The following is a 5,581-nucleotide window of genomic DNA, read 5'->3' on the forward strand; positions in this document are numbered from 1 at the left end:
CGCCGTCTGAAAGGCATCTCTGAGAGCCAATTGGAAAGCGCGCAGGGGCCGAAGCCCCGCCCCTGGCGCCCTGCCGCGACGCACGCTGCGTGGCCTCGCGGCCCTGAATATGGGTGGGCGGGGCTGCTTGTGTGGGTTGGCGTGTGGGGTCGTCTGGCTGTGGAGTGTTCAGTTTAGTTCAGTTCAGTCGCTCAGTCGTGTCCGACTCTTTGCGACCCCATGAATCGCAGCACGCCAGGCCTCCCTGTCCATCACCAACTCCCGGAGTTCACTCAGACTCACGTCCATCGAGTCGGTGATGCCATCCAGCCATCTCATCCTCTGTCGTCCCCTTTTCCTCCTGCCCCCAATCCCTCCCAGCATCAGGGTCTTTTCCAATGAGTCAACTCTTCGCATCAAGTGGGCAAAGTACTGGAGTTTCAGCTTTAGCATCATTCCTTCCAAAGAAATCCCAGGGCTGATCTCCTTTAGAATGGACTGGTTGGATCTCCTTGCAGTCCAAGGGACTCTCAAGAGTCTTCAACACCACAGTTCAAAAGCATCAATTCTTTGGCGCTCAGCTTTCTTCACAGTCCAACTCTCACATCCATACATGACTACCGAAAAAACCATAGCCTTGACTAAACGAACCTTTGTTGGCAAAGTAATTTCTCTGCTTTTCAACATGCTATCTAGGTTGGTCATAACTTTCCTTCCAAGGAGTAAGCGTCTTTTAATTTCATGGCTGCAGTCACCATCTGCAGTGATTTTGGAGCCCCCAAAAATAAAGTCTGACGCTGTTTCCACTGTTTCCCTATCAATTTCCCATGAAGTGATGGGACTGGATGCCATGATCTTCGTTTTCTGAATGTTGAGCTTTAAGCCAACTTTTTCACTCTCCTCTTTCACTTTCATCAAGAGGCTTTTGAGTTCCTCTTCACTTTCTGCCATAAGGGTGGTGTCATCTGCATATCTGAGGTTATTGATATTTCTCCCAGCAATCTTGATTCCAGCTTGTGCTTCTGCCAGCCCAGCATTTCTCATAATGTACTCTGCATATAAGTTAAATAAGTACTGGTCATGTGCTGCTCACTTTCCCAGGCGAGCTCCATGGGTGCATGAGATGTCCGTGAGACCCAGGGTACTTGAAGAATGGGGATGCGTGGGCTGCCAAGTTCTAATGAAAGCTGTTCCCAGGGTTTGTGAGTGCGTGGTGAGTCGTGTGCGACTCTTTGAGAGCCAATGGACTGAGGGTCCTCTGTCCATGGGATTATCCCAGCAAGAATACTGGAGCTGATTGCCTTTTCCTACTCCAAGGGATCTTCCCAACACAGGGATCGAACCTGTGTTTCCTGCTGCTCCAGCATTGACAGGCAGGTTATTACTGGGCCACCTGGGAAGCCCTTCCCAGGGTACACATGCTGCCAAATCGACGTGAAGGCTCTAGCAAAATCCCAGATTAGGGACACTTGGAAAAGAAATCCCCAGAAGCCAGTTTTGGATCATGAAAAGCAAGTCAGGCCTCCTTGGTGTCCTTTCCTTTGTTGGTTAGAATGCTAGACCACAATTAGGAATATACTGCAGTCACCGGGTGCCTGAGTGTCAGCTAGCCCTGTGACTGGTATGCTTATTGGTGTGGTTGTTTGGTAAATATCCAGCTCCTGTCTCCACCCTAACATCCCTTTGTTCTGGGAACACCATCTGTCTATGCAGTTGAATTTCACAGTTGTCAGTAGGCCCCCGGCCTTCCTTCTTAGGGAGATTTAATGCTCAGAAGTAGCCCAGAACAGATACTTCACACCCAAAAGTTGCATGAATTATGATGGTAGAGACCAGGTCTGTCATCCAGCAGAGTTTCTCTCCTCAGTCATTTTGCTTCTTTGGAAGAAGTGTTTTTTGCTCACGTTGTTTGCTGCAATTTGGACATTTTAAAAGAAGCATACTTCTCAGGCCTGGATTTTAGCTGGGATACCGAGCATTCAGTGTACTCATCAAGCAGTGCACAGAAGACGTGGAACTCCCATGCCATGAGACCTGTGGGCCAGCTGCTGTGCAGACTGACTGGCTGACTGGGACCTTGGGAGAAACAGAGAAACTCCTTGGGTCTTCTTGGCTCCACCCAACCTGAACTGGACTTCAGGAGCCCCACCCCAGGCTCAGGCCAGATAGCATCGCCCAGAACATCCTGATGCATGTAGCTGAGCCTCTGGACCCAGAGGGATGAAGAGCCTCCCTGTGGTTGGGGGCCAGTGTCCCCTGAATTAGACGGGCTTCCCTGCTGCACGTCATCTGTAGAAGAGGACTTAGGCTGGCACTCATCTGGGCAGGAGGGCTCTCGGCCTCTCTGTGGGGTCAACAGGCGTGTCCTCTCTGTTGTCAAACTTGGCGAGCACCGGAGGGCATGGTGCTGAGGAACATTCCAGGCCCACTCCTCATCTCCCCTTGGATTTCCTCCCTAGCATTTACTTATCAAAGGACTGAGTGCCTGCTCATTGCTGGGTGAGCACAAAGTCAGGGTGAAGACACCCCCTCAAGTAGTCAGCTCATGCTCTTGGGAGGGGTGGCCCAATATACGACTGTGTCAGTTCTCCCTAAATTAATTTCTAACTCCACTATAATCGCAATGAAAATTCCAGCTGTGTAAACGTGCTCTGAAATCTGTGAGGAGAGATTAAACGTCTAAGTGAAACAGGGATGGGCAGGAAACTGCCTTACACAGATATTCAGACGTATGACAGTGACATCGTTTTAAAAACAAACGAAAAACCAATATGGTTTCAGTGAAAGAATGGATAACTCACTGGAACACCATGGAGAGCTCAGAGTTGGATCCCTGGTTACTGGGGAGCTTTGTATGTGGTAAGAGGTGCACCTCAAGCCAGTGGAGAAAGAGTTGTTCTTATTGGGAAAATGCTGACTCACTTTATAGAGAAAAATGATGTTATCTCGTACAAGATGGTGGATTAAAGAATCAATGTGAACAGACAAATTATAGCATTGATAAAAAATACATGAATGGAAAATCTTTGAGACCCAGAGGGAAGAAAGGATTTATTAGACAAAACTTCAAAGCACAATCCGTAAAGAAAAATAAAGGGAGAAATATATTGTGTCACAATTAAAAATATCTGTTCCAAATGATATGTTACACAATGAGAGAAGATATGCGCTAAGTCTAAAAGAACAACAAATCCTTTGTCCATTTATTTTTCCTGTTGGAGGAGGCTCAATATTCAAGGAACTCCTGCAAATTAACAAGAAAAATAAATGGACAAAGGATTTGTTGTTGTTTTAGTCTCTAAGTGGAGTCCTACTCTTTTCTATCCCTGGACTGTATAGCCCACGGGGCTCCCCTGTCTATGGGATTTTCCAGGTAAGAATACTGGCGTGGGTTGCCATACCCTTCTCCAGGGAATCTTCCTGACCTAGGGATCAAACCTGGGCCTCCTGCATTGCAGGCAGATTCTTTATCATCTCAGCCATGAGAGAAGGTTCTTCCTTGATGGTCCAGTGGTTAAGAATTTGCCTACTAATGCAGGGGGCACGGGTTTGATCCCTGATCCAGGAACTAAGATCCCGTATGCCAAGGCGCAACTAAGCCCGTGCACCACAACTAACAAGCCCAAGCACCACAACTACTGAAGCCCTCACACCCGAGAGCCTGTGCTCCGCAACAAGAGAGGCCACCGAAACGGGAAGCCCGTGGACCACAACAAAGAGTAGCCCCTGCTCACTACAGCTTGGGAAAGCCTGCATGCAGCAACAAAGACCCAGTGCAACCATAAATTAATTAGTTAAATTTTAAAAATAAAGAGTATCTCTGTATAAAAAAAAGATCCTGCAGGCCTTGACTAAGAGCTGATGCAACCAAATAAATATTTTTTAAAATATATATCTCACACCATACCTGTGTAGCAGGCAGAATTCTAAGATGAGCCCCAGTGGCCAAGCCCTTTTATGAGCCTCTTCCCTTGAGCATGGTCAGGGCCCATAACTTGCTTCTAACTAATAGAATATAGCAAAGAAGGTGATGGACTGTCAACCCCTGATTAGGTTACTCTGGAAGAAAAAAGTGAAGGGAATTTGCTGATGTAATTAAAGTCCCTAATAAGTTGATTTTCAGTTCATCAACAGGGAGATTATCCTAGGTGGATAGAACCTAGTCTGGTAAGCTCTTTTAAGAGGGAAATAAAGGTCAAAGACTCTCTCTCCTGCTGACCTTGAAGAAGCAAGTTTCCTTGATTTCTGTGACCACAAGTTGATGGTTTCTGCTCACTACCTGAGGCAGCCTGGAAGCAGGTCTTTCTCTAGTTAAGCCTCTGATGAGAACGCAGCCTGGCTATTATCTTGATTGCAGCTCGAGCAGAAGACCCAGCAAGGTCATGCCCAGGCTCCTGGCCCACAGAAAATGCAAGATTAAAAATGTATGTTATTTTAAACCACTAAGTTTGTGGTAACATGTTACATGGCAGCAGAGAACTGATGCAATCTGTTACACCAGGTCAAACACAGCTGGATAAAGTCTACTGGTGGTGTTGGGTGGGCATGTGGGGATGTTCATCAGGGTAGGAGAGAGAAGCTACTGTGGAAGTATTTTGGTTAATAGCACATCTCCCCTGTGCTGTGCTTAGTCGCTCTGTCGTGTCCAACTCTTTGTGACACCATGGACTGTAGCCCATTTGGCTCCTCTGTCCACAGGAATTCTCCAGCAAGAGTACTGTAGGAGGGTTGTCATGCCCTCCTACAGGGAATCTTCCCAACCCAGGAATCGAACCGAGGTCACCTGCATTGCAGGCAGATTATTTACCATCTGAGCCCCTAGGGAAGCCCAAGAATACTGGAGTAAGTAGCCTATCCCTTCTCCAGGGGATCTTTCCAACCCAGGAGCCAAACCAGGGTCTCCTGCATTGCAGGCGGATTCTTTACAAGCTGAGCTACCAGGGAAGCCCAGTACGTCTCTCCTATAACATGCAATTTCATTTCCAGGTATAGATGCAGAAGAAATGGACACGGGTCCAGAACACATGCATGTCATGATGTTCACTGCAGAGTTCTTTGGCAGGGATCAGGAGTGGGTGGGCAAGGGTCTTTGGAGGCAAACTAGGTGTCCACCTCAGGGAGAATGGGAAGAAAAGTGAGCGTGGTTCACAGCATGGAGAACTCTGCGGCGGCTAGAAGAGAGTAGATGCACACAGAGCAGCATGGATGGGCCTTAAAACAACGCTGAGTTTGTAAAGTAAGAAGCAACATGAGAATCAAAACACTGCCATTGCCATAAATTTAAAAACACATAAAGACAATAGTCATTTTGCACGAACATATACCACCGGAGAAGGGAATGGCAAACCACTTCAGTATTCTTGCCTTGAGAACCCCATGAACAGTATGAAAAGGCAAAATGATAGGATACTGAAAGAGGAACTCCCCAGGTCAGTAGGTGCCCAATATGTGACCGGAGATCAGTGGAGAAATAATTCCAGAAAGAATGAAGGGATGGAGCCAAAGCAAAAAGAATACCCAGCTGTGGATGTGACTGGTGATAGAAGCAAGGTCCGATGCTGTAAAGAGCAATATTGCATAGGAACCTGGAATGTTAGGTCCA

Source organism: Bubalus kerabau, chromosome 11, assembly GCF_029407905.1.
Source record: "Bubalus kerabau isolate K-KA32 ecotype Philippines breed swamp buffalo chromosome 11, PCC_UOA_SB_1v2, whole genome shotgun sequence".
NCBI classification, from domain to species: domain Eukaryota; kingdom Metazoa; phylum Chordata; class Mammalia; order Artiodactyla; family Bovidae; genus Bubalus; species Bubalus kerabau.